The sequence below is a fragment of the Chelonoidis abingdonii genome, chromosome 4 (genome assembly GCF_003597395.2).
Source record: "Chelonoidis abingdonii isolate Lonesome George chromosome 4, CheloAbing_2.0, whole genome shotgun sequence".
Taxonomy (NCBI): Eukaryota; Metazoa; Chordata; order Testudines; family Testudinidae; genus Chelonoidis; species Chelonoidis abingdonii.
This window is the reverse complement of record NC_133772.1, coordinates 5,766,746-5,793,947: the sequence shown is the minus strand read 5'-3', so window position 1 is coordinate 5,793,947 and position 27,202 is coordinate 5,766,746. Positions and strand designations below refer to the sequence as shown.

The 27,202-nt window shown below is 50.1% G+C and overlaps 1 pseudogene; it reads right to left on the bottom strand.

Annotated features, from left to right (window-relative positions):
* Positions 1–7,320: 7,320 nt before the first annotated feature.
* On the bottom strand, positions 7,321–20,433 carry LOC116825123 (uncharacterized; annotated as a pseudogene).
* Between the last annotated feature and the right edge of the window lie 6,769 nt (positions 20,434–27,202).

Below are 27,202 nucleotides of genomic sequence, written 5' to 3'. Positions count from 1 at the left end.
CGAGGTATTTTTGACAAATGGATTCCTTATTAGGCATATTCATACAAAACTTTGAGTAATAATTCATGTAAATACAATATAGAGATGTATTTCCCGCACCCCTCAGAAGCAGTGCAAAGGTTTGCGGGAGTCAGGAGTAACGGAGGAGTGAGGGAGAGGGAAATACTTGCTGGGAGGATCCTGGGAGTGAACCAGGAGAGTTCTTGGGTGTGGGTGGCAGAAGTATAGAAAAGATTTGAGGGGGTGGGAGATTCCTAGAGCAGTTCATTTAACAAAACATCTCATCTTGAGAATCCACCAGGACCTTTGTAAATTGTTCCAAAATGGTTAATTACGTTCAGTGCCAGAAGCGTGTGCCCTGGTTCCAATCTGAATGTGTCCTGCTTCAACTTCCAGCCACTGGATCATGTTATACCTTTGTCAGCAAGACTGATGAGCCCATTATGAAATATTTGTTCCCTATGTGATACTTACAGACTGTAAGCAACTCACCCTGTGGCTTTTCTTTGTTAAAGGAAACGGGAAGTTCTGAGAGTTCATGTAACTTTCCCAGGGCAGACCCCAAGAATTCTGGTTCTAGGGCTTCTGGGAGGTGCCCCGGAAAGCAGGGAACTCACAGGGGTCAGGTCAGCTAGGAGCAGTCACTGGGCTGCTCCCCAACTAGCTTTGCTGCCTGGCAACTAGTAGGCCCAGCTGCCTGATTGATCGCAGGGTCTGACTGGCCGCCGACCAGCAGCCTGGTTGATAAGTCCAGCAACAACAGCAGAGCACCGAGTGCTCATGTTCCTTGGCTGCAGCTGTGCTGGGTCCTGTCCCTGCTGTGCTGTGTCTAGCTCTGCTCCTGCTCCAGCCCCAGCCTGCACCTACACCTGCCCCAGCTCCAGTCCCAGCTCCATGCTGGCTTTGGACTCCCAGCTCTGACCCTTGGCTGTGCCTCCTGACTGTGACTCGTTACCCTTTGGCTTAGACTTTGGCTTCTATTTCCAAGCTCCAACCCTTGGCTCTGCCTCAGGACCCATCTCTTCTGAGTTCAGACTCTTGCTCCGCCCATTAGGCCAGAGCACCCATGACTTGGCCAGTGACAGAAAGGACAGAGGATTGGGACCCGTTGGGTGGAGGACTGGGGAGACAGGGCACAGCGAGATTGGACAGGGTGATGGATTCTCTGCAGCTTGAGGTCTTCAAAGCACAAGTTTGAGGACTTCAATAACTCAGTCATGGGTTAGGGGTTGTTATAAAAGTGGATGGGTAGGGTTCTGTGGCCTGCTTTGTGCAGGAGGTCAGACTAGATGATCATATTGGTCCCTTCTGATCTATGAGTCTATGAGACAGGGACTGGCTGGACTAGGAAACGGGCTAGGAACCAGTAGTGGGAGGGGAAGATACAGATCAGATGAGGAGCTGTGGGGAACTGGGACTGGCTGGGCAAGGACAACCTGGGACTTGCTGGGAAGATGAGTGGGACTGGACTGAGCAGCCACAGGTGGGGAAGAGGCAGGACTGGGAGAGGTTGGAGGGAATAGGGCAGAAGGGGACAAGCTTTAGGGAATTGAGCTGCTGATTCCTGATGGCAAGAGCTGGATTTATCCCTGGCTGGGCTGTGCACGGAAATAAGAGGGCAGGTCGGGGTGTGTAATATGGGTTCCCCAGCAGGGGGTCTGATCTCTCCTGAGCTCATTCTGTACTGTCTCTGTGGTCGATGTCTGTTAGCACCTTCACGACCACTTCCACCCCGCAGCGCTTGGCACAGAACCTGATCAGCACATTGTTAATAGCTGTGGCAGACCCTATGTCCAGCTTCTCACAGGGAATGTGCCTCACTCCCCTGTCCAGCAGGGCCACTTGCAGCCTGTTCTCATATCTCCTCAGCTCTTGGTCCCCCTGCTCTTCCAGAGTCTGCCACAGCAGTTTTTCCCATGTCGCCTCTGTGCCAGCCCTGCCCAAAGGGAGTCAGGACGCTGCTGTCAGTCTACGTCGGAAGAGAAGTGGAAGTGATTTCAGAATCTGTCTCCTGTCCTGTCCGAGATCCCTTTGCCCCATCCCTTGGGCATTTCCTGCTCTGGTCAATTTCTGCTCTCAGATTTCGTTCTGATCTCAGTGTCACCAAGGGAAGTGAGTTCTCCATCCCCTGGTGTCTTCAAATCCAGACTGGACACCTTTCTGGACCATGCTTCAGATAAATACATTATTGGGCTCAGTACAGGGGTAACTGGATGAGATTCTCTGGCCTGTGTTACACAGGAGGGCAAATTAGATGATGTAATGGTCCCTTCTGGACTTAAAATCTATGAATGTAGCGTCACCGTGCATAAAGTGGGTCACAACTGAGACTACCATATTCAGGATGAACTATGAAACAGGGCAGATACGCTGCAAACTGGTGGTTATTCTATCATTAGAGTTTACCAAGCCAGTAACAAAATGAGCTTCTGTCTCAACACACTGGTTCACTAGTAGCCAAAAAATACAGTCTCCTTAGGAAATCCAGCCCTTGGTTCACCACCCAGACATCTGGTCTTTAAGGTGAGAGGTCACTGAAAGACAGATTCATCATGTAGTTCTCGGTCCATTTTGGGAAATTTCACAGTCATCACATTTTAAAAATCTTGATTTTCACAGTTACAGATCTTTAAATCTTAAATTTCATGGGGGTGTCAAATCATGAATATGTATTTAAAAATATAAACATGTAAAGCCTTCAAGTCAGCATTTTTCAAACAGGGGATCCCAACCCAAAAGGGGGTTGCAAGGCTATTGTGGGGCAGATGGGGGTGCCGTGGTATTACCACCCTTACTTCTGCCCTGCCTTCAGAGCCAGGCGATGAGAGAGCAGTGGCTACTGGCCAGGAGCCCAACCTTGAAGGCAGAGCCACCACCAGCAGCAGCACAGAAGTAAGTGTGGCGTGGTATGGCATTGCCACCCTTCTCCACTGCTGCTGAAGGCAGCGCAGAAGGGCAGCAATAACGTACCGTGTCACCCTCACATCTGCGTTGCTGATGGCAGCAGCACTGCCTTCCGAGCTGGGCTCTCAGCCAGCAGCCACCGCTCTCCCGCTGCCCAGCTCTGAAGGCAGCGCAGAAGCAGCAGTGGCAATACCGCAAACTCCCTACAATAGCCAGATTTAATGGGAGAGCCCAGGTTTCATGTCTGTGAATTTGGTCGGGGGCCTTAGTCATCATAAAGTCCTTCCAATCGCAAGGGATCAGCCACTTAATCAGGTCAATATGTAACTCAGATCTTACCCAAAAACCAGGCTGGTAGCCAATCCTCTAGTATCTAATAACTAAAGGTTCTTTGAGTGATGTCTGTGTGGGGGCTCCACTTCAGGTGATTGTGCGCCCCTGCACCTCTAGTCTAGCAGTGCCTGGTGGGGTCGCATGTGTGCTCTCCCTGTCTCACGCCAGCAGGGGCCATTAACAAGCGCTGTACGACCAACCCCCCCCTCAGTCTTTCTCAACCACCCTTAGTCTGAGTCAAAGCTCCAGCAATGCCTCTGCACGACTTACCTTTTGATATAGGATTAGCAGCGTAGTTTGGGAAATACATTAGATAGGAAAATATCTCTTTGCCTTTCCAATTACAAATGATTCTTACAAGGTGTCTGGAATCTCTGTCCTGAACTCAGAGTCCTAACACTGCCATAGGATCTTAACCAAGTACTTTGTTCTCTTACCAGACCTCCGTTTGAACCCTTGGCTACATGTCTGCTCTTACCTCTGTCAGTGAAAGCGGTCCTCCTTGTTGCCATCACATCTGAAAAATGTGTAGGAGAACTTAGCTAGTTATAGAGGTATAAAAGAAAGAATCCAAAATCACTGTCTGTCTGTGTAATGACCTTCTTCTACTGTGACAGTCTGAGGCCTGGTTCTTTGGCTAAGCAGCAAAGGCAGCCATAAGCTGGGAAGTGTATGGTCACATTGTCACATTCCAAACTAGTCACATTGAAATAAGGTGCTATTGGGTTAGAAGGAATATAATCCTGTCCTGATATTCCTATCACCTCCAGAGAAAGGGAAGAGCCTAGAAGATGTAAAAGGAAACTTAGTTTGATAGCATCCTGTCTGGCAAGAACTCTTTTGTCAATAGACACAGCTGGAAAACCCTTATGTCTGTATAGATGTAGTTGTGAAATCCTCACTTCTGTATTGTTTTGTATGTTTATTTGCATGGTCTCTGTCTGGTTCTGTAATTGTTTCTGTCTGCTGTATAATTAATTTTGTTGGGTGTAAACCAATGAAGGTGGTGGAATATAATTGGTTAAATAACCATGTTACAATATGTTAGGATTGGTTAGTTAAATTTCAGTATAATGATTGGTTAAGGCAGTGGTCTCCAACGTGGTGCCTGCGGGTGCATCTTAATGGGCCCACGTCCTGGCCCCCAGGAGAGCACCCGCCAGCATTTCGGCGGGGACGCCTCTCGCTGATGCCGCTTGCCGTCGACAAGTGACGTCATCGAGAAGTGTCGCTCCTGAATTTCGGCAGGGATGCCTCTCGATGATGTCTCTTGTCGACGGGAAGCGGTGTCATCGAGAGGCATTGCCACCAAATGCTGCCGAAATTCGGCGGCATTTCGGCGGGTGCTCCACTGCCGCACTGGTTCTTCGGCTGGCGCCCGCCAGCCAAAAAGGTTGGAGACCACTGGGTTAAGGTCTAGCTAAGCAAAACTCAGGTTTTACTATATAGTCTGCAGTCAATCAGGAAGTAAAGGGGGGAGGAAATGGGAACAGGGACTGGGAATGGGAGAATTAAAATAATGTTTTGCTAAAGGGGAAAATGGGAGCAGGAACAGGGACACAGACAAGGCTTTGACACTACAGAGCCTTGCCTGAGGCTATGTCTACATGTGCAACTGAACAACAAAACTTTTGTAGTTCAGAGGTGTTAACTTCCCCTTCCCCTCAAAAGAGAAAAGTTTTGTCGCAGCAAGTGCCATTGTGAATGGCGCATTGTTGGCAGAAGCACTCTCCTGCCGATAATGTGAACTCTGCTCATTGGGAGTGGAAGTATTCTGCCAGCAAAGGAGCTGACAAACAGTGGCTATCCTGCCTAACTTTTAGCGACATGGCAGTGTCGCCAAAACCTGTGTAGTGTACATGTGGCCTTAGACGTTTTAGTGTTTTGTTTGATTTTGCTTGGTAATCTGCTTTGTTCTGTTTGCTATCCCTTATGATCACTTAAAGCCTGCCTTTCATAGTTGTTAAACTTTTTTTTCACATGAAATCCAGTCTGTGCAATTCATAATGAGGGGGGGAAAGGGAGGGAAATTGTGCACATCTTCCTCCACATTGAGGGAGGGGGCAAATTTATGAGCTTATGTTGTACAGATTTCTCTATAGTGCAATACAATATTATTTAGGGTGTATTTTCCAGAGGGGAGCTGCACTTGACGGCTGGGTGATTTCCTAGCTGAGTCTTCTCATAGCTGTTTGCAGACTGTATGATTCTACAGTTGTGTGCTGCCAGAGGCTGCGGAGCCTAATTCAGCGAAACAGGGAGAGGGAACCTAGGCTAGTGGAGAAGGCAGGCTCAGTGAAATCCCAGTACACCAGTGGGATCCCAGAAGGGGGCAGGGGGTACAACCTGTCACATCTACTGGCTCATATCCGGTCAGTAACCTAGCTCCACATGTTGCTTTCCATGGACTCTCTGCCATGCGCTCGTTTGTCCAACTTTGCATGACTCCACGTTTTTTCCATCAGCACCCATAGCTGTCTGCAGAAATGTCCATCTGGATGTTAGAACACCGTCTCTGTAGAAAGTCTCTTCCCACACCTGGACTGCTCTGTCCTTGGATCGTAATTCATCAGTCATATACAGTGATTTGAATCAATTGCGTGGTCCATGACTAGGGTTGCCAAGCGTCTTTTTTTTTTTTTAACCAGAAAGTCCAGTCAAAGGGGATCTGCAGAGTTTCTTTTCAGATCTACTGACTGCACACCAAAAGTCTGGTTACCAGGGGTTGGGGCAGGTAGGACAGGGTCATCAACCCACTCCAGCCTTTGCACACTCAGGGACACCTCCTATCTGTATCTTGTGGGCAGATAGTCTCCATGTTGGGACTGCAGCTCCCATCCCATCCCATCCCCGGCATAGAGAGAGCTCTGATGGGGAAGAGTGAAGATTCAGTGATGAGAAATGCGGTGGGATGGGAGAGGGGAAAGTGGGGGGAAGGGTCAGGGCATCAATGAAAGAGGCAGAACAGGGGCTAGAGCCTTTGGGGGACAAGGTGGGGCAGGAGAAACTTCCAGCGCTCTTGCTGTAGGGTCCTGTTTTCAGAAATTAGAACGTTGGCAACCACATGGCCAACAGGAAAATATAGTTAATGAAAGAACCCTAACAGCTCTACGCACCTCTGTACCAGGGCTTGATTATTCCCTACATCTCACTGATAATACCAGTAGTGTCACTTCATATGCAATATTTCTGGAGGAATTCTGCATTACTGTGCAAGCTCAGAATTCATAGGCCCTGCTGATTTCTTGTCACTGCAGAATAAATGATTTTGATGGGGAAGCACTGTAATTACACCTTTTCCCTACTAGGGGTTGCTGTGGCACCAAAAGAGAGGGCAGCTGGCTCACGGCTGGAGAAGAGTGAGGGGGTTAGAGGTTCTTTCTTCACAGCACTCTGTCCATGGGGCCAGGTGTGGAGGTAACCGATATGGGGGGGATGGACACAATGGGGCACATGGGGCTGCTGGGGTGGTGGTGGTCACAGGAGCCAGTGGGGTGATATTGAGCAAGGGGCTGAATGCAAGTGGGGATGCAGAGACCTATGGGCAGAGGATCAGAGTTGTCTGATTGAATGAGTGAGATCGGGGTAAACTAAGGGGAGGATGGATAGCTCAGTGGTTTGAGCATTGGCCTGCTAAACCCAGGATTATGAGTTCAATCCTTGAGGGGGCCATCTATGGACCTGGGATAAAAATCTATCTAGGGTTAGTCCTGCATTGAGTAGAGGATTAGACTAAATGACCTGAGGTCCCTTCCAACTCTCTATCACCCCCCCCCCCCCCCCACACACACACACCAAAAAAAACACCCCACCATTCCATACTTCTCTTAAAGTTCACTCCAGGAGCCTTCCCAGCAATTACTTCCTTCTCCCTCACTCCCCTAAGCCTTTGCACTGTGTCTGAGGGGCACAGGAAATACATTTCTACATCGTAGTTTATATGAATTATTGCTCAAAGTTCTGTGTGAATAGGTCTAGTAAGGAATCTATTTGTGAAAAATCACTCCCTGAATCTTTTTTAGTTGTTTGTACTGTTCTAGACATAGTTGCCAACAGGTATTTTGAAATAAATTACCAAACTAATTGAAATTAACATAATTATATTGTATTATTTTGACAAATAAAATATGCAGAATTTTAAAACATGGTGTGCAAAATTTTTAGGTTTTTTGGCATAAAATGGGAAACTCTCTTTGTGCACCTGCCAGTCACATGGTTCATGAGCCCTCGTGTTCAGTTAGGCCTTAGAACATTTCGGTTGGTTCACCTTAAAGCTTGACACTTCACACAGGCTTTCCCCCATGATATCTGAAAGCATCAGCTTGTTTAATAGCAAAGAAACACCTGGTTAGACAGACCTTTGTTACACATTAGGTACATAGTTCTTCATCACATTTCTGTTTAAAATAGACTGCTGTTCCTGGGTCTTCTTTCACTCACACGCACTGGGCTGCCCTGCCCTGCCCCTCAACCCAATCCATGCTGAGGGAGGACTGCAAATCCTACCTCTAGATGTCACCTAAGAGTCACCCCCATCTGGAACCAGGATAGGTGTGGTGGAAAGATCCTTGCTGGGTCCTGTCTAGATGAGGAGGTGGGGTATGTGTCTTGGCTGCATCCTACCTAGATGGCGGGGGTTGGGGGGTAGAAAGAGAGACACTTGGCTGGATCCCAGCTAGATGAGGGGAGGGGATATCCTAGGTGGATCCCAGCTAGATGCAGGGGGTCCCTAATGGAGTAGGGTGTGAGCATCTGCTCTAAAATCCCCCCACCTGTCTGCTCTTCCCCACACTGCTCAGCAAAGTCCTCTTCCCTGCCCCACAGAGTCTCTCTGCTGGACATCATGGGGAGAGGACCATTCCCTGGTCTGCATCTGCCAGCACTGTGCCAGGCCCTAGCAGTGACACAAGGGTGTTGGTGAGAGTGACCTGGTGCCGGGTGAGGTTGCCCAACTGAGAAAAGCATTTGCCATAATCAGCATAGCTGTAAGGCTGCTCTCCGGTATGAATGCGCTGGTGTATTTTTAGGTGTGAGCTGTGTGCAAAGCTTTTGCCGCAGACAGTGCATTGGAATGGCCGCTCCCCAGTGCGCATGCTCTGCTGTTTGGTCACTGCATGGGCACTGCCGAAGTTCTTGCTGCAATTGTGACAGCTGTATGGCTGCTCCCTGCTGTGTGTGCGCTGGTGTCTTCTCAGGTTTGAGCTCTCTGCAAAGCTCTTGCCCTACTCAGTACAGCGGTGTGGTCATTCTCCAGTGTGCGTGTCCTGGTGTATTCTCAGGTGTCCGATCTGTGAAAAGCCCTTGCCGCAGTCAGTGCAGCCGCTCCCCGGTGTGCGTGCGCTGGTGTATTCTCAGGTGTCCGATCTGTGAAAAGCCCTTGCCGCAGTCAGTGCAGCCGCTCCCCGGTGTGCGTGTCCTGGTGTATTCTCAGGTGTCCGATCTGTGAAAAGCCCTTGCCGCAGTCAGTGCAGCCGCTCCCCGGTGTGCGTGCGCTGGTGTATTCTCAGGTGTCCGATCTGTGAAAAGCCCTTGCCGCAGTCAGTGCAGTGGTGTGGCTGCTCCCCGGTGTGTGTCCGCTGATGTACTGTCAGGCTTGAGTTGTGTGCAAAGCTCTTGCCACAGTTGGTGCACTGATACGGCCGCTCCCCGGTGTGCGTGCGCTGGTGTCTACTCAGCTTTGAGCTCTCTGCAAAGCTCTTGCCACAGTCAGCGCAGCAGTGCGGACACTCCCCGGTGTGCATGCGCTGGTGCTGGGTCAGCGCAGAGGGGTTGCTGAACCTCTTGTCCCCATCACTGCATTGACGGTGGCACCGGCCCATGGGGAATCTCTGGTGTGTAGCCAGGTCTGGTCTCTGGCTGAGTTTACCCCAGGGATGGTCTGTGTCCTGTGCATGGATCCCTCTGTGGGCTGTTGGATCCTGCGTTCCTGCCGTGCTCTCCCCACACTCAGACTGTGTCCGTGTTCCCGCCAGGATCCCGTGCCCTGCTGGAGAGAGCAGAAGCAATCCTGGTGTTAGCTCATCGTTAAGGTTACAGGTTTGTCAAGAATGGGAAAAATGTCACAGATGGAGCTCTTTCTCCATTTGTCCGTGACTCTTTTTTGGGTGGGTGCCTCTCCCTGCAGTGGCGGTGCCTGTCTCACAAGGCGGGACCAAACGCCTCACTCTGGGAATTGAGACCTGGTGTGCAGGGTTACAGTCCCACTCAGATTTTCCCCTCCTTCCTGTCATTATGGTGGGGGAACGAGGCCAAACTTCCGTGAATAGCCTTGCCACTCAGATCCACTCTAGCCTACCCCAATCTCTCTGCACCAGGCTGGGGTCAGGGTTGCAGTGCTGGGGGGACCTGCTGGGCAGCTGGTGTCCCCTGGGCAGGGTGAGAAGGAGGAGTTGTTTTATTAAAAATCAGGAAGCAGTCACAGTAAGTTTAGTGACCAGGGACTTTTACTAAATTTACTGTAACTCCTCTGTAATTTCTGATACGAAATGCCATAACAAATCTGCAGCCTGACTCACAGTGGTTCTACCCTATGTTGTTTGTGCAGCACCTGGCGCCTGTTCCCACATACGCTATGCACCTTGTGAGTCTTGTTTTGTGCTTAAACTGTAGCCTGCCCGGGCAACGGACAGCACCTGGAACATCCAGGACTTGGTCCGCTAAATGCTAACACAGTTGAAAATGGGTTCCTGGTTTATTTTCAATCTGATTTTGGTTTTATTCCCATCAGAGATTTTTATTTTCATAGAATCATAGAAGATTAGGGTTGGAAGAGACCTCAGGAGTTCATCTAGTCTAATGATTCTTAAACTTCTTTTTTCACGGACCTCTTGAAAATTCCTGAGGGTCTCGGTGGACCACTTAATGAACTTTCCAAATGTTGTTTGTGCCATTAGCTAACTATTGTAAGGCGCTTTGGATAAAAGCACTGTATTAAAAAAACAAAACAAAAACCTATCTCGCTTGCATCCATATTAACTGCATACATAGCTCAGGTTTAAGATACTAAACAAATCTGAGTCAACTAGAAATATTCATTCTCTCATCGCAAATATTAATACAAATATTTTCTGATACTGAAAAGGAGAGTAAAAGCCATTCACTCAGGCTTATGCAATTTCTCTGAGATATCTACTGTAAATTTGATTAATACATCACACACACAGAACAGTAAAAATAAATAATAAAGTGACATAAACAGCAAAACAAAAGCACAAACAAGTGACAACACTGAAAATACACCTCTACCCCAATATAATGTGACCTGATATAACACAAATTTGGATATAAAGCAGTGCTCTGGGGAAGGCGGGGCTGCGCATTCCAGCAGATCAGCAAGTTTGACATAACAGGGTTTCACCGACAACATGGTAAGATCTTTTGGCTCCCGAGGACAGCATTCTATTAGGGTAGAGGTGTACAAAGGGAAGTGAAATATCAAAGGGTTGGTTACGGGTATTTTAAATGAGCGTTTAGGACCCACACTGTCAGGGGCGGCTCTAGCCATTTCTCCGCCCCAAGCACGGCGGCATGCCACGGGGGGCGCTTTGCCGGTCGCCGGTCCCGCAGCTCCGGTGGACCTCCCGCAGACGTGCCTGTGGATGCTCCACCGAAGCCACAGGACCAGCGGACCCTCCGCAGCCACGCCTGTGGGAGGTCCACCAGAGCCGCCTGCCGCCCTCCCGGCGACCGGCAGAGTGCCCCCCATGGCATGCCGCCCCAAGCACGCGCTTGGCATGCTGGGGCCTGGAGCTGCCTCTGCACGCTGTGCAAATGCACCAGAGCCCTGTAGAAACGGGCAACTTTCTCCTGGTTTCACATTGTGTTGTGTGTACCACCAACTCAAAACTCACAGAGCGCTCAGTGAGTTTTTATAGGCTCTGGGGCACATTAACACATGGCTTGGAGTTTGCACACAGATTCCTGCCTCAAAGAACTTGCAAATAAGGTCTTTATCGTACAAAACACCAAGCAGTAACCCCACCAAACCTAGTGCTGCTTGCTACTTAGGAGTCAATGGGAGTACTGTCAGGCTTAAAGGGAACTATCCACAGACCACCTGAATGGAGCTTGCAGATCAATGGGAGCTTTGGGGGAGGTACCCACAGGCCAGAGCAGCACACGGAGCCCTCTGCCCTCCCTCAGGGGCCACAGGGATGTGGTGCCAGCTGCTTCCTGGAGTGGCGCGGGGCCAGGGCCAGGGCAGTCAGGGAGCCTGCCCTGGCCCCAGTGTGCTCCGCTGCCACCTCAGAGCCACTCCAGGTAAGTGGCGCCAGGCCACAGCCCGCACCCCAAACCCCTCCTGTACTCCAGCTCCCTGTTCTGAGCTCTCTGCCTGCACCCCAACCCCATGCCTTGAGCCCCCCTGCCATACCACACAACCCTCCTGCACCCCAACCCCCTGCCCTGAGCCCCCTCCCGCATCCCAACCCCCTTTCTGGACCCCCCTTGTGCACCCCACACCCCTCCTCTGCCCCAACCCCTTGCCCTGAGCCCCTTCCTGCACCCTGCACCCTCTCCCACATCCCAACTCCCTGCCCCAGACCTACATTCATGGCCCTGTATACAATTTCCCCATCCAGATGTGGCCCTTGGGCCAAAAAGTTTTCCCATCCTTGGGTTAGACGGACACCTGTTAAGGATGATTGTCATAAATAGATAGCTAAGGGTTAATGTTTCTTTTACCTGTAAAGGGTTAACAAAGGGAACCAAACACCTGACAAGAGGACCAATCAGGAAATCGGATTTTTTTTCAAAGCTTAAGGGAGGGAATTTGTGGGTTTTTCTTGGTCTTGGGTCTTTGTCTGTTCTGTGCTCTCTCAGCTATGAGAGGGTCTATTTCCAGTCCTTCTAATCTTCTGTTTCCCAGTTGTAAGTACAAAGTTAGCAAAAGTATAGTCTTTTAAATTGTTTTGCTGTATTTGAATTGGTTTTTGGTTTACGGGCCCTTTTTTTTTTGGGAGTCTTATGGATTTGGCTATATACTTAAAATTGTTGGTTTTGGGTAAGGCGTTTAACCTTTCTATTGTTTTTCATTTCTATAAGTGAAGCCTGGGTATCTTACCATCTAGATTACAAAACTGGTACTTTATTCTTTCTCTTTTTTATAAAATGGTTTGCTTTTACAGACCCGTTGATTTTTTTTCAGTTGACCCACCAGGAAAATTGGTGATAAAGAAGAACAGGGGGAGGGGCAACTGCTCTCTTGTCTTAACTCTCCTAGTGCCCACGAGAAGAGGCTACAGGAAAAGACACAGAACTTTTCTGTTTCCTGTCTTGGGTTTCTCTTGGGAAGAGAGGGACATGCTCTTGGTATTGGATTAAAGATGTGCAACAAAACTCTCAGGTTATCCCAGAGAGAAATTCTGGTTGAGAGAGTGGGGAATATTTATCCCCTTGTGTTAAGACTCAGAGCCTCTGAGTCTTGGGGTCCCCCAGGGAAGGTTTTGGGGAGACCAGAGTGAGCCGAGACACTGGAAATTCTTGGCTGGTGGCAGCGAGATCAGATCTAAGCTGGTAATTAAGCTTAGAGGGGTTCATGCTAGCTTCTCAGGTTATGAACACTAAGGTTCAAATCTGAGTGGAAAAGCTATGATAATGATCTAGAAAGATAATACTTAGCCCTGCCTCACTTCAGGGGACTGGACTAGATGATCTACCAAGGTCCTTTCTAGGCCTACATTTTTATGATTCATAGATATCAAGGCCAGACAAGCTCATTGCAACTCCAAACTCCATCTTGCTGCTGTGATTGTCCACAGTAAGACAAAGGGGCCCTTCCACGTGGCAGAGGGTATAAAAGGCCCGGGAAACCCCTCCATGTTGTCTTCATTCCTGCTTCCAATCCGTATCTCTGGAGTAAGCTCTCTACAAGTGAAGTTTAGAACAAAGGACTGAATGACCCAGCCATGCATTGGATGTCATTCCATCAAGTCTGAAACAAGCCTGAAGCAAGAACTTTGCAATTGTTGTATGTATTTGATTCCATTTAACCAGTTTTAATTCTCATTTATATTTCTTTCTTTTTATGAATAAACCTTTAGATGTTAAAGGATTGGAAACAGTCTGATTTGTGGGTGACATCTGAATTGTATATTGACCTGGGTCTGAGGCTTGGTCCTTTGGGATCGGGACAACCTTTTTCTTTAACTGGGGACGCTGGTTTTCATACCCATTTGTTCCTACAAGGAGTGCTACTGGTGGGGATACAAGGGAACTGGGCTATCTGAGGGAATTGCTTGTATGACTTCTAGTTACCCGAGGGGTGAAACCGAAATCCTCTCTGTTTGGCTGGTTTGATGTGCCTTCGTAGTGAAGGACCCCCAGCCTTGGGCTGTGACTGCCCTGCTCTAAGCAGCTCGTCTTGAATTGATACTCTCAGCTGTGCCACCCAAGAGCACCCCTTGTTACACTTCTACATTAAGGAGCCCTCTGCTAGCAGCTGTGTAAATCAGAAGGGACAGGATTATTATGATTTACCTGAGGAGGGGCTCTCAGGCCTTGGGCAAGGGCTCTCAGGCCCTGAGCTTTCCCTGGAGTCGTTGGCATCCCAGATCCAGAGCTCTGCCTCCCCTCGCTCGATCCGGTGGATTAAGTCTGGTGTGGAATCTGAATAGCCTGTTTTGGGGGAAAGAATCAGTTTTTCACTCAAGTTTTGGGGGCAGGGATTAATTTATATGTTGGTGCAGCCCAGCACAGCAGGGCCCGGATCTCAGTCAAGGTGTGTCTGTGCAGCACTGGATGCGACGAGGCCCTGACCTCGGCCAGGTGTGTTCACACAGCACTTGGCACAGTGGGACACTGTTCTCAGTCGCTGCTTCAGAGGAAAGCCCAAGAGATCCCAAGCAGAAGAATAATGATATAAACCTTCCTTAGAGGAGATTTCTTCCTGTCTCCCACTAGGCAAGTTTGGTTCATACTCTGAAGCTATGGAAAGTTCTCAATTTGCTTTGGGGGCTGAGTCATATGGCACAAGGTGGCTCCATTGCCCAGACCTATCAGTTCTTTTGCTTAGGATGCAGCATTGTTCAACTGTATGGTTGTTAAATTTATGATGTTTGTTCTTTTGGGGGAGGTGTGAAGCTGTTACAAGCAGCAGGAGAGTTTTCTTCCTGCCTTATTTGTCTAGAGTCAGTTCTTGAGGCGGAGTTCCTGCCCTCCATGTCTGGGCTGGAATTCCTGGAAGCGGTTGTTACTCATGTGCTGTTTGCAACCACCTCTGTTGCAGGACTGAGATACATAATTTTAGACTAAGATTAGATCCAGCCTTTGTAGTCCTGATTTCTCCTTTAGCAGGAAACTAGCCTGAAAGGGGCTGACAAGGAATCAAGGGAACCCACCAGAACTCATAGCTGTGAGTAAAAGAAGGGAAATCGGTCCTTACCCAAGGAAACAAGGGCCTGGTAATTCCTCAGCATCTGGTCCTGGTACAGCTGCTTCTCTAGCTGGGATAGGAGCTCCCACTCCTCCCGGATGAAATACAGAGCGATGTCCTCAAACGCCACCTGGAGCTGCTGGCACAAGCCTGACACACTCAGCACCTTCCGCTCCAGCCCCCAGCCCGGAGTCTCAGCAGGGGACGCGGTTTCTAGGGGAGAGACCCCCAGGGAACCCCCCGCCCAGCACCTGTGACCCAGGGAGACTCCCCCCCACCAGGGACCCGGGGCCCTGCTGGCCGGGACAGGAGTCGCCCTCGGCTCCCCACGGGGCTCCCCGCGGGGCGCTGGGAAGAGCCCGAATCCCAGGGCAGGGAACAGGCTCCTCTTCCCGCCTCCGCCCCAGGCCTGTGCTCAGCCCCGCTCCGCCCGCTCAGCTCCCCTGCCCGGCCGGGGCCGCGCCGGCTCCGCGTGGCCGCCCGCCCGGGCCGCAGCGCCGCCCCGCCCCCGCGCTCCGGCGCTGCAGCCCCGCCCCGGGGTCACTAGCGCGGGGGGCCCGGGTCCCGGCCCCCCTCGGCTCGGCCCCAGCCGGACCAGCCAGTGCCCGCCGGGAGTCCCCGCCCCGCCTCCTACCTGCGCCGGCCCCGCAGCCATCGCCGGCGCTCCGGCTCCGCCCCGGCCGCTTCCTCCGCCCGGCAGCGACTTCCCGCCCGCGGCTGCTGCCTCCCCGGGGCCGCCTCTCGCCCGCTCCCTGCTCCGGCCCTGCTGCGCTCCCGCCCGGTCCCGGCTCCAAGGGTCCCGAGCCGGCTCCAGCAGCCGGGGGAGGCGCCAGCGCAGGGACCTTCTGGCCCAGCTCCCCGGACGCCTGGGTCCCGAGTCCGGCCGCCGGGGGCGCTCGCGGCGGCAGGAGCCCGTAATGGAGCAGCCCGGTCCCAGCCTGTGGGGTTGTGGGGAGTTGGCTACGCGGGGGGCGGGGAGCCCGGATTCCTGGGTTCTTTCCCAGCTCTCGGAGAGGAGTGACGATCAGTGGGTACAAGAGGGCTCAGGCCAGCTGTGCAGCGTGTCAGTCTCTCAGGAATGGCATGTCGACGTTTCGCCTTTCACAGGTACTTAGGAAAGACAAAAGATTCGCTGACACAAGTGGCAGTGTGAATGTGGCTTTGTCAGCAGGAGCCCTCTCCTGCCGACAAAGCTAGTGCTTCTTGCTGGGCTGGAAGCATTTTGTCAGCAGAAGCTTGTTGAGCCACCTCAAAGAAAGGGAAGGGATAGCTCAGTGGTTTGAGCATTGGCCTGCTAAACCCAGGGTTGTGAGCCCAGTCCTTGTAGGGGCCACTTAGGGATCTAGGGCAAAATCAGTACTTGATCCTGCCTAGTGAAGGCAGGGGGCTGGGCTGGACTGGACTGGACTCAATGACCTTTCGAGGTCCTAGGAGATAGGTATATGTCCAATTATCGTATATAGTTAGTAGATTTCTACTATCTAGTAGCAGGGATAGTAGGTGAAGCATGTTTTTTCCCTTAATAAAACCATGTTGATTCTTCCTCAACAAATTTATGTTCATCTATATGTCTGACAGTATTGCTCTTTATTATAGTTTCAACCAGTTTGCCCAGTACCAAAGTCGGACTTACAGGCCTGTAATTGCTGGGATCACTTCTGGAACACTTTTTAAAAATTGATGTCACATTTGCTATCCTCCAGTCATTTGGTACAGAAGCTGATTTAAATGATAGGTTACAGGCTATAGGCAGTAGTTCTGCAATTTCACATTTGAGTTCCTTCAGAACTCTTGGGTGAATGCCATCTGGTCCTGGTGACTTATTGCTGTTTAATTTGTCAGTTTGTTCCAAAACCTCCTCTAATGATACCACAATTTGGGACAATTTCTCACATCTGTCACCTAAAAAGAATTGCTCAGGTTTGGAAATCTCCCTCACATCCTCAGCCGTGAAGACTGATGCAAAGAATTCATTTAGTTTCTCCTCAGTGGCCCTTATCATCCTGCTCCTTTAGCATCTCAATCATCCAGGGGCCCCACTGGTTGTTTAGCTGGCTTTCTGCTTCTGATGTACTTTAAAAAAAATTGCCATTACTTTTTGAGTCTTTGGCTAGCTGTTCCTCAAATTCTTTTTTGGCCAAGGTCTGAGTAGGGGGTGAACATTAAAATAAAAAAGCTCCTCTGCTCCCCCCATCCGATTTTTGCCAAACACTGGTGTCTCAGTCCACGAGGGTAACTGTTACCCCCCCGTCCCTGCCTGTGCCAGAGTTTTGCCCTCTGTCACCACCTCACTCCTGGGATTAACTTGTCTCCTCCCCCCACATCCCTGATTTTGCCTTCAGCCCCCTACCCTAACCCTGCCTCCAGCTGCTTGACCCCCCTGTACCTTGTGCCCGTGCAGCAGGAGCCCATTAGAGGGCAGCCAGCTCCCCGCATCTGGGCTGTGGGGCCCCGCTGCGGCTTGAGGAGCTGGCTAGGGCGGCAGGGGGGCTGGGACCCCAGACTCCTGGGTTCTTTCCCAGCTCTGGGAGGGGAGCGGGGACTAGTGGGTACAAGAGGGCCATGGCCAGGCTGTGCAGCGTGTGTGTCACAGTGAGACAGGTCGGGCTGTGTGGTGTGTTTGTTGCTCAGCTGTGTGATGTTAGGGTGTCTGTTATAGGAGATCACACCCCAGCTGTGTAATGCGTGTGTGTTAGAGGAGCTCCCAGGCAGCCAGGTACCGTGTGTGTGTGTATGTGTGTATATGTGTTTGTTTCAGGAGCTCTCACCCAGTGCCCAGATCCATGTGGAGGGCGGGTGCCTCATACAGATGCCATGTTCTGTCCTCGGTGCTGGTGCCCTAGCTTGCTGCCCTGCCCCATATCCAACTGCCCCTTTCCCAACACACTGTGCCAGGCCCTGCACACCACCGGAGCCACCTTCATGGGCCACAACAAACAGTCAAGGTCAAAGACATGAAAGGCGGCATGGGGCCTTCGAGATGACGAGTGTAGCCGGCTCTTCCAGAAGCTCACCATGCTGCTGCGCTTCACTGGGAAATGTATGCGGCGGGGAGGGGGAGAGGGATCCTGTGTGTTGCAAAGCCCCAGCCGGATGGGGGTGCTATAGAGCCCTGCCAGCCCAGCCTTGATCACTAGCACTGACGCCATTGCCCCTAACCTCTGTTAGCCCAAGGCCAGCACCCTCCCTGCCTGCTGGAGCAGAGGATGCTGGTCTGTCTGTGGGGTAGTGTTTCCCTTTCTCATCCTTTCTCCACTGGACCTTTCCTCTGTCTCACAGCACCTCCCCTAAGGAGGCTGGGTCTGTGCCCCATTCTAGCAACTGCTTCTCATAAGAGAGGGGAAGCTCAGTCCCTGTGGTTCAGGTGGCCTGAGGTAACAGCTAACAGGAATGAAGAGGAGGACAGGTGGTTTGGAGCAGGGAGAGTCACCAGGGGCCTCAGAACTCCTGGGTTCCATCCCAAGCTCTGCAAGGGAGATAGTGGATCACACAGGGGTTTCTCAGAGTCAGGATGCCTGGGTTCTATCCCTGGCTTTGGGAGGGGAGTAGAGGCTGGTGGGTTTTAGCAGCAGGGGCTGGGAGCCAGGACTGCCCTGGAATGGGATCCCAGCCATGTTTCCCTTGTGACACCCCCTTTCTGTCCTGTTGCAGAACGGGGACCCAACCCTGATCTCAACACTAGCCTAGCCAATATCAGTGAGCGGAGCAGGAGTATGCCCAAAGCATCCATTCAGGTGGGCATCAAGGGAGGGGTATATAGCCAGGTCCTGCCAGTCCAGCTCAGGGGACAGAGGGACTCATGGGCTGCAGCCTTGCTCCATTCTCTGGGCCAGGCCAGACCATGCCAATGGGCACTGGGAGCCTTGAATGAGGGAATGAAGCTGGGCTGGTGGCTGCAGTGCTGAGCTGGGCTACAGGACTCCTGGTTTCTAATCCTAGCTCTACCACTTGCCATTGTGACCTTGGGCAAATCACTTGGGTCATAGGGAATTGCCAGAGTGGATCACAGCAGAGGTGTGTCCACTCCAGTGTCCTGTTTCCAGCAGCAGAGGCAGGTGTAAGAACACTGCAGTAGCAGCTGTGGGGGATAATCATACTATACCAGGTCTTATCTTTGTCTATAATAGTTACAATCAGCTCAAACCCTGAAGTAGGAGATTTAATATTCTTGCCAGAATTTGGTTGCATTAACTATTCCAGCTCTAGATGTTCTTTTGGTCCATAGAAATATCCAGGCCCGATTTGAATCTTGGTACGTTCTTGCCCCCTGTGACATCCTGTGGCAGTGAGTTCCACAGGATAATCACCCATTGTGTGAAAAAGTATTTTCTGTGATCAGCTGTGAATTTCCCACGTTTTATTTCACTGAACATCCTCTAGTCTTTGTGTTATGAGGAAAGATGATTGGGAAACAGAGTGTCCATCCTATGGGAAATTCTGACACTTCTCAATTTGTTTTCCTTCTGAATCAGATCAAAAATTGAAATTTCAACATTTTTAGTAGAAAGAAAATTCAGAAAAAAAACCATTGAATTATTTCCTTTCACTAATGTCAAAACCTTCTAATTTAATAGAAAACAATAACTCTACATTAAAATTAATATAATGGAAAATTGGAATGAACTGGAACAATAGTCAAAATAAAATGTTACATTAGCAAAACACTGAAAAACACTGAGAAAATTGAAACTTCTTGATGCCACCTGGCAAAGCAGGGGTACATAGGGATTAAAGGGATCCTCATGGTCTGATATTTACATAATGGTGTGACAGAATATACTCCTGTATTTGCACCTTACTCATGATTGTGATAAACTTTGTACATGGCATGCCTTGTGAAGTATCATTTGAAAAATCATGCCTTGCTGATCAGTAATAGAGTATCATGGTAAAATGCATGTAGCAATGTTCTAGTTGAAGTTCTGAACATAAGCTGACAGTATGACTGACCTGTGTTTCCCCGATAAGTCTGGGGAATGGCTAACCAGGGTTCTCAAACACAAAGGTCAAGCCGAGGCCCCAGCTGGGTGCCAACAAAGCTGATGGGACATTACCCGTCAAGCGGCCATTCTTTGGCAAGAAAGCGGGGGCAGGGACAAAGAGATCTGCATTTTAACAAAGAAATACCACGAAGTCTCCCTCCACCACCAGATCCCCTGTCTCTTGGTTCTCAGCTGGAAAAGCTTTCCAAAGAGGAACTGCAAGTATAAAAAGGAGGGGCAAACACTCCAAGACACCCCTTCTCTCTCTCCCTGCCCATCTCATTCTCTGCACCTGAGAAGACAAAGGAAACGGCCATTGGATGCTGGAGGAGGGGTCCTGACCTAAACGTTTGGTCAGCGATGTTGCTGGGAGCATGTGGTGAGAAACTTTCCTTTGAATCTAATATCGTTTGTTAGTAGGAACTAGACAGCATTTTATCTTTATTATTCTTGTAACCATTCTGACTGTTATGCTCCATTGCGTGTACCCACTTAAAATCTCTCTTTGTTAATAAACTTGTTTTATTGTTTCATCTAATCCAGTGTGTTTAAAGTGTCAGGGTAACTCCATTTGTGGTAGTAAAGTGGTGTTTATTATTCCCTTAAAGAAATAATGGATTTAGTATTTCTGGACTGTTTGGCAGAGGGTTGGGCATGGCAGGATATACATTTCTGGGGGCAAATCCAGGATTGGGAGTGTGTTGGGGTCACCCTGCAATAATAATCCAGGCTGGTGAGAGCCAAGGAATGGCTGGCTGGCTGCAGCACACACTCGCGTAGCTGTGTGTCCTGCATGCTGGTGGCAGCTTGTGACCAGTCCAGATTGGAGGCTAGAGCAGCAAAGCAGTGACACAGTCCGCCCCCCCACCCCCAGTCTGGATTTGTACCCCGGTGTGTCACAAATGGTTCACCAGAGGGGGGCATGTGAGGTTTCTAATGAAAGCTTGTGTCGTGCTTGTGGTAATTTAGCCTCCCAGTCCCAGACCTGGACTTTAGCGTCCACAATCTGGTCCTGTCCCAAACCTGGACTTTTGCGTCCAAAAGTCTGGGGGCTTACCTGAAACTCCCCCAAGCTCACTACCAGCTTGGATATTTTGGCTGCCACCAGGTCAGGAATTTAATTAGAGAGCCTGACCCCCCTCTTTCCTCTCTCTGGTGCCCCCAACCCTCCCTTGGTGGGACACCCAGATTCCAAATCCCTTGGATGCTAAAAGCAGGGGAGAAAACCCCTTCCCCCCCTCCTTCCCAGGCTTGCCTCTTGGTCGAGCCTGCGAGTAGCAAGAAACCGGTTTTCTGCTTCCCAAGAGATAAGCGTTCTCTACTCTCAGGACAATTGAGATGCAAAATACCAACAGCTTGGCTTTGCCTTTCCCCGTGCCTGTCTTCCCGTGAGGGAGACAGGTACCTGATACAGAGGCTTCACTTTCTCTGCCTTACTAGAAAAGAAGCTTCCACAAGTTTTGAAAAAAAGAAAACTTTATAGAAAAAAGAGAAAGAAAATATAAAACAATAATCTTGCATTAAGAAACTCAATACAGGCTCTTGCTTATAAGAAGATATGAAGAAACAGTCTGATTTAAAAGATAGCCCAATTAAACCAGTCCAACAAATCAACATACATGTAAATACACCACAAAGATCATCATAGCCGAATTACTTTGCGCTCCCTTGGTACTTACAGATGTTTAAAAGAACTTTAAGATAAGATGGAGTTAGGAGGAAACCTTGTTTACTCACAGCCGAGAAAACAACAAAGACCCCTGGTATACAAATTCCCGCCCCTGACTTTAAACAATCCAGTTCTCTGATTGGTCCTCTGGTCAGGTGTTTGGTTACCGTTTCCAGGTAAAAGAAACTTAACCCTTACCTTACCTATCCATTTATGACAGTGCTGGTCATCGTAATCGTGAAATGTTTGTACAGAGACTATGTAAGGTGTTAGATATCGATATTGCAGACACTGCTCTTAAGGTCTGCAATTTGGGCAGCTCGTCACCAGAAAAGATGAAAAAGTTTTCTCTGGACAAAAGATGTTTATCCTTCTACCTGTTTACATGTGAATTGATGGCTGGGGAGCCCCGGGGAGACAGCAGTGGCCTGTGGGGATGGCTGGGGAGCCCCAAGGAGGCAGTGGTGGCCAGAGGCAATGGGGGGAATGGGTGTGGAGCCTGGGAGGGAAAGGGGAGGCGAACTGGGGGAGGCAGTGGGAGACAGGGGAAGTGAGAAGATGAGGGGAACACAAGTGCAGTTCCCCTGCCGCTGACAATATTTTATTTCATTTTTTCTAAAGGCCCTCACCTAACAGCCTACTTCCATGGGCTTAAATCCAAGCACTTGAGCAGTTCCATTGATTTCAGTGGGACCACTCATATGCTTATAATCAAGCATATGCTTAAGAGTTTACTGGATTGGGGCCTTAATGTCAGAATATATTATAATGACTAATAATTAAGAACTGGAAAGTCACACTATTAAACTTTGCAACGTTAATAGCAAAAGTGGGTCCGTTTTGAAGCTTCCATCCATCCTAAACTTCAGATCCCAATCCAAGCCACTTCACAAGAGTGTTGGGATTAGAGTTCTGAAATGGCCCATCATAAAAATAAACCTGAGCTGTGAAGTTGAAATCTGCACCTAGATGTGATTTTCCTCCTGTTTCTGAGTGATTTGGATTCTGTGCCCTAGTTTGGGGTCCATCTCTAGTTAAAAGTGAGCTGTAAAGAGAAATTGAAATTGCAGGCAAGCTCAGATAGGTGACTGGAACATCCTGGCTCACTGGGCTGGGCACAGGAGATTGAGCACAGAAATCTGTTTTAATTTACATTCCAAAAATTATTTCAACCCACTCTCCTCCTGCCACGATACCTGTTTTTCCAGCTTTGCTCCTGATGCCCCATGTTCAGCATTCTGTGGCACCACAGATACCAGAAGAGAGACATCATAGCCACCAGAAAGGTTAGCATGAGATTTGATACCTGCGATGCTCAAGAGAGCCACACTCTCCTTGTAAATCCAGCAGAGAGAGAGCAGATTCAAATACAGAGGGAAAATAATTTTATATGGTTAAATTAGAACTGATTCCTGACAGAATTATTGGGTGCTGATGTAACGCCGACAGACCTGCGTTGTCAGCGGGCAGGCTTGAACCTAGGGCCTCTGGAGCTTAGTGCATGAGCCTCTACCACATGAATAAAAGCTAATGGGCTGTTAGCTAAGGCTGTAAAGCAGACTCATTTAACTCTCTCTAAGTGGTCTCGGTGTCAGTAGAGGGGACAGAACACCACACCCAGGAGGTATGTGGGTTACACTATTATCACGAGATCCCCAAAAGATCGTATCAAAGGTTTAGTTTGCAATTATCTCTGTTCTTCAAATTGATATAATACATCAGTGCTATCCAGAGCTGCTTCATGTGTAGCTCTCTTTTAAAAATCTCTGTCTGCTATGACATAATTTAGTAAAACATGACAGTGACACTGCACCCCATAATCTTCATAGAAATATTACATAATTATAACATAACCGAGATGTATTTTATGCCAGAGGGGTTATGTGAGGTATCATTGGAAAGGTTTTGATTTACTGGATATGATTTTCCTATTTGTACATATGTCTCATTTTGGTATCTGAAGTTAGGAATATTGACTATGTATCAATTACAAGTGGGTTTTCACCTCAGGAACGCCCACCAGAGGAAAATGCAATCAGTCTGGATGAGCCATTAGGAAAAACACTAGGTCTTTAAAGATGCTAATGTCCCACCTTCCCGGAAAACCTTCCTGTGGACCCAGCAAGCAGACTTTGAGTTGTGGCTGCAGAGTCATGTGATCATGTCACTTGTCATGGGACTCCATGATAAAATTAGTACTTTTCCACTGACCGGAGGTGGGTGTGGGGCTCACACTGGAAAACAAAGCATTCCGGCCATATGTAAAACCTATTTAAGGCAGGAGAGTGACATAATCAGCATTTGTTCTTCACTGAATCCCCACCCAAGGTGACTGCTGTGTGAAACTAAGACTGGCGGGAGGGGAGGGAGAAGAGCTGAAGCCATGCTGGAAAGCGGTCCAGCCTGTGAAAGAAACATCTGAAGTTTTAAGCTGCAAGCAAGAGCAGTTTGCCCTCAAGAACCTCTGCAATCTGCCCAAAATAACATTTAGGGTGAGAAATGGATGCTTATAACCAGTTTCTTTAGCATATTGAGCTTAGCTTGCGTGTTTGTTTTATTTGCCAGGTAATCTGCTTTGATCTCTGTGCTATCCCTTATAACAACTCAAAATTGAGCTTTTGTAGTTAATAAACTTTGTTTTCTCTGAAACCAGTTTGTGAAATTCATACCTGGGGGCAAAAGCCATGCATATCTCCCTCCACAACGAGGGTGGAGGTGAATTTCATGAGCTTTGTGCCATATAGTTCTCTCTACCAAGATGATGTAATTTTGGGTTTACACTCCAGAGGGGTTGTGCACTTGAATGCTGGGCAATTCCTTAATTGAAGCCTTCAGAGGCAGAGGTGATTTCAGTGTCTGTGTCTTTCTGCAGCTAGCTGTGGCCCTACATGTCTGTGGGCTGAAGGAGGCTTGAGGGCCTGGCTCAGAAGGAATGGGTAAGGGAGCCCAGAAGGAATGGGTAAGGGAGTAACAGGTGGGCTCAGTGGTACCCCAGTACATCAGGTGGTACCCCAAGGGGGGGGGCAACCCGACACAATGACATCAAAAGTAGGTCTAGAAATCAAAACTCCTTTGTGTCGAATACCAGCCCTGAACCCTGCAGCACACCACCAGAACCTTTACATTGTGCCCTCCCGCCCCAGTATCAGCCATTACCAGTCACCTCTGTGCATCATCTGTTTTAGTCACCCAGAGGGTGTTAACTCAGATATGAAGCAGTTAGCTTAACACCACTGTGCTGTCAATTCAGTATGTAAATATGGTTCATTAACCAATCTGTAAATAGCAAAATGACTTTTTTCTACATATCCATTGGCGCTGGCATGGAGGTGACTTCTCTAGCTCAGCTTCTCTGTTGCAGTGACTGGTTCTAGAGACAGAGAGGGAGTTCATTCAGGTGATTCATTCAGGGTGCTGTGATCACCCAGAGAACGGGCAGATGGCTGATTTCTCCGCCATTGCCCAACACCCGACTTTAAAAGATGGAGGTAGTAGGGTGTTTTTCAGCAACCAGAGTTCAGTTGTTACCTAGCAGGGGGTGCTCTCCCTGGCCAGGCCAGGCCATGATGGTCCCACTCACTACCTTTTTCATGCAGATGTTTTGAGTTCAGGAAACGACACATTGAACAACGTGGGACATTTTAAACTATTTTTGCTGGGTGGTGCAGCCTGGTCTCTGCTGGGCAAAACTGGCCTGGGCCAATCAGTAAATGACCTGAACTCAGTAGTGAGCTGGAGCCGGTTCCCACAGGTTCCTAAGAACCGGTTGCTAAAATTAGACCTTCGTGGAGAACCGGTTGTTAAAGGGTTAGGGAGTGGGCAAAGAACTCCAGTCCGCGGGCTGGACCATCCTGTTGCTCCCAGGATTCCCAGCTGGGGATACTCCTCCGGCCCTTCCCCGGCTTCCCCCCAGCTGCAGCGTGGCCAACCGCCGACATCAGCTGGGCAGCTCAGCTGAGCTCTGGAGTCATCCTGCTGCTACTTTTTGAGAGTCCCGGCAAGATGTGTGTGGGGGTCCTGCTGCAAGCTCCAGGGCTGGCCAGAGGGGAGGGGAGAGGGCAAGTGGGCAATTGGCCCGGGCCCTGCAGGGGCCCCTGGCCCCATGAGGATGTCTTCCCCCAGCCACCCTCCACAGAGCTGCAGCATGGCCAGCAGCTGGGCAGCTCAGCTGAGCTCCTGAGTTGTCCTGCTGCTTTGAGCTGCCAGCAAGGTAAGGGGGGAGGGGGCTGCAAGTTCTAGGGTTGCCAGGGGGGCAAGTGGGGCAATTTGCCCCAGGCCCTGCAGGGGCCCCCAGCTGCATGGGTATGTCTCTCCTGGCCCCTCCCGCACTCTCCCCCTTAAATCAGAACTTTTTATAGGGAACCGGTTATTAAGATTTTGGCAGCTCATCACTGCCTGTACTCATGGCAAAAGCTTGGAACATCCAACCAGGATATGAGTTGTGTCCATTCTCATTGTCCAAAGATCCAGGATGTAATCCAGACATGTGGGGGAGGGGGAAGAGGGTAGTGTCAGCGCCTGCCCTGTAACCTGGCGTGCCCAGTAATGCTTTGCTGCTGTAGCTCCTAACGCGGCTCACTCACAAATAGCTTCCAGCATTCCGGATGTGACGAAGTGGGCTGTTCTTAAGGTTTCCTCTGAATACTGTGTGGGTGCCTCAGTTTCTGGCTGACACTATCTCTGTGGCAACTAATGGCCCGGGCCCTTCCCCCCTGCAAGGGGATGCTAAAGGTGTGTGAGAACAAAGATCAGGTGACCTCCTGGTCCGGGAAAGAGACAAAGGCCAGAAAGGAGGGGCTGGAGGGGGTTTCAGTTTGGAGCTGGCTGGGAAACGGGAAGTGAGGGCAGGCGGGGTTGTCTGGCTCACTGGGCCCCAGAATGGACCTGGCTGAGAGGTCCAGTTCTCTGTACTACAAGCTCTGTTTTAGACCACGTTCCTGTCATCTAATAAACTTCTGTTTTGCTGGCTAAGAGTCACGTCTGACTGCAAAGTGGGGGTGCAGGAGCCTCTGGCTTCCCCAGGACCTGGCCTGGGTGGACTCGCTGTGGGAAGCGCACAGAGGGGCAGAGGATGCTGAATGCTCCAAGGAGAGATCCAGGAAGGTGAAGCTGTGTGAGCTTCTTGCCCTGAAGACAGTCTGCTCCGAGGGAGAGGAGGCTCCCCAAAGTCCTGACTGGCTTTGTGGGGAGCAGTTCCAAAGCATCACCCAGGGACTCCGTGACACTGGTGTAGGGGTGTGCTGTTGGGGTCGCCCCTCTCTGGGACGGCTGGGAGCCAGGCCACCTCACTACACAAGTCCAGTGAGTTGGTGAGTTAGCCTGGTGGGGCAGGAAACAGTCAAGGGCTCAGGCCCCCTCTCCCCACCAGGCAGGGGCTGAGCAAAAATAGTTCAGTGCTTGGCCCGGCCCTGGGTCACGGCGGGACAGCAAACAAGCAGTTCAGGGGTCAGACCCTCAGGCAGGGGCGGAGCAGAGAGTTCTGTAATAACAAACCCAGGCCCTAGGTCAAGGCGGGGCAGCGAACAAACAGTTCAAGAGCAAAGCCCAAGCTCCTGGTCCTGAGCGTCGGGACGAGGGGGAGACTGCCACCCACTGGACGCAGGCCTGCCCGCCCCACTGCGTCCCAGCCCGGGGTCCTGACAGCAGCAGGTCACCTGCTGCTGTGTCAATGGGATCCTGGCTGCAACACACTGACATCAGCTCTGGGTGTGCTGCAGCCAGACTAGGGTTGGCTGCCCCCGGGCTACTTCTGACCTCCCGCTCTATCAGTACCTGCATCTGGTCAGCGTCCTCTATGGCATTGAGAACCATGGGCTCCTCGGGTTACTCTGTGAGCGGTAAGCTGGGCAGCTCCTCTGGGTCCCTTCTCACTGGTAGGCTTACTGGCTTCCCCATCGTCTGGTCGGCGTCCGGTCTCAACAGGTATGGCCAGTCCTCGGGGCG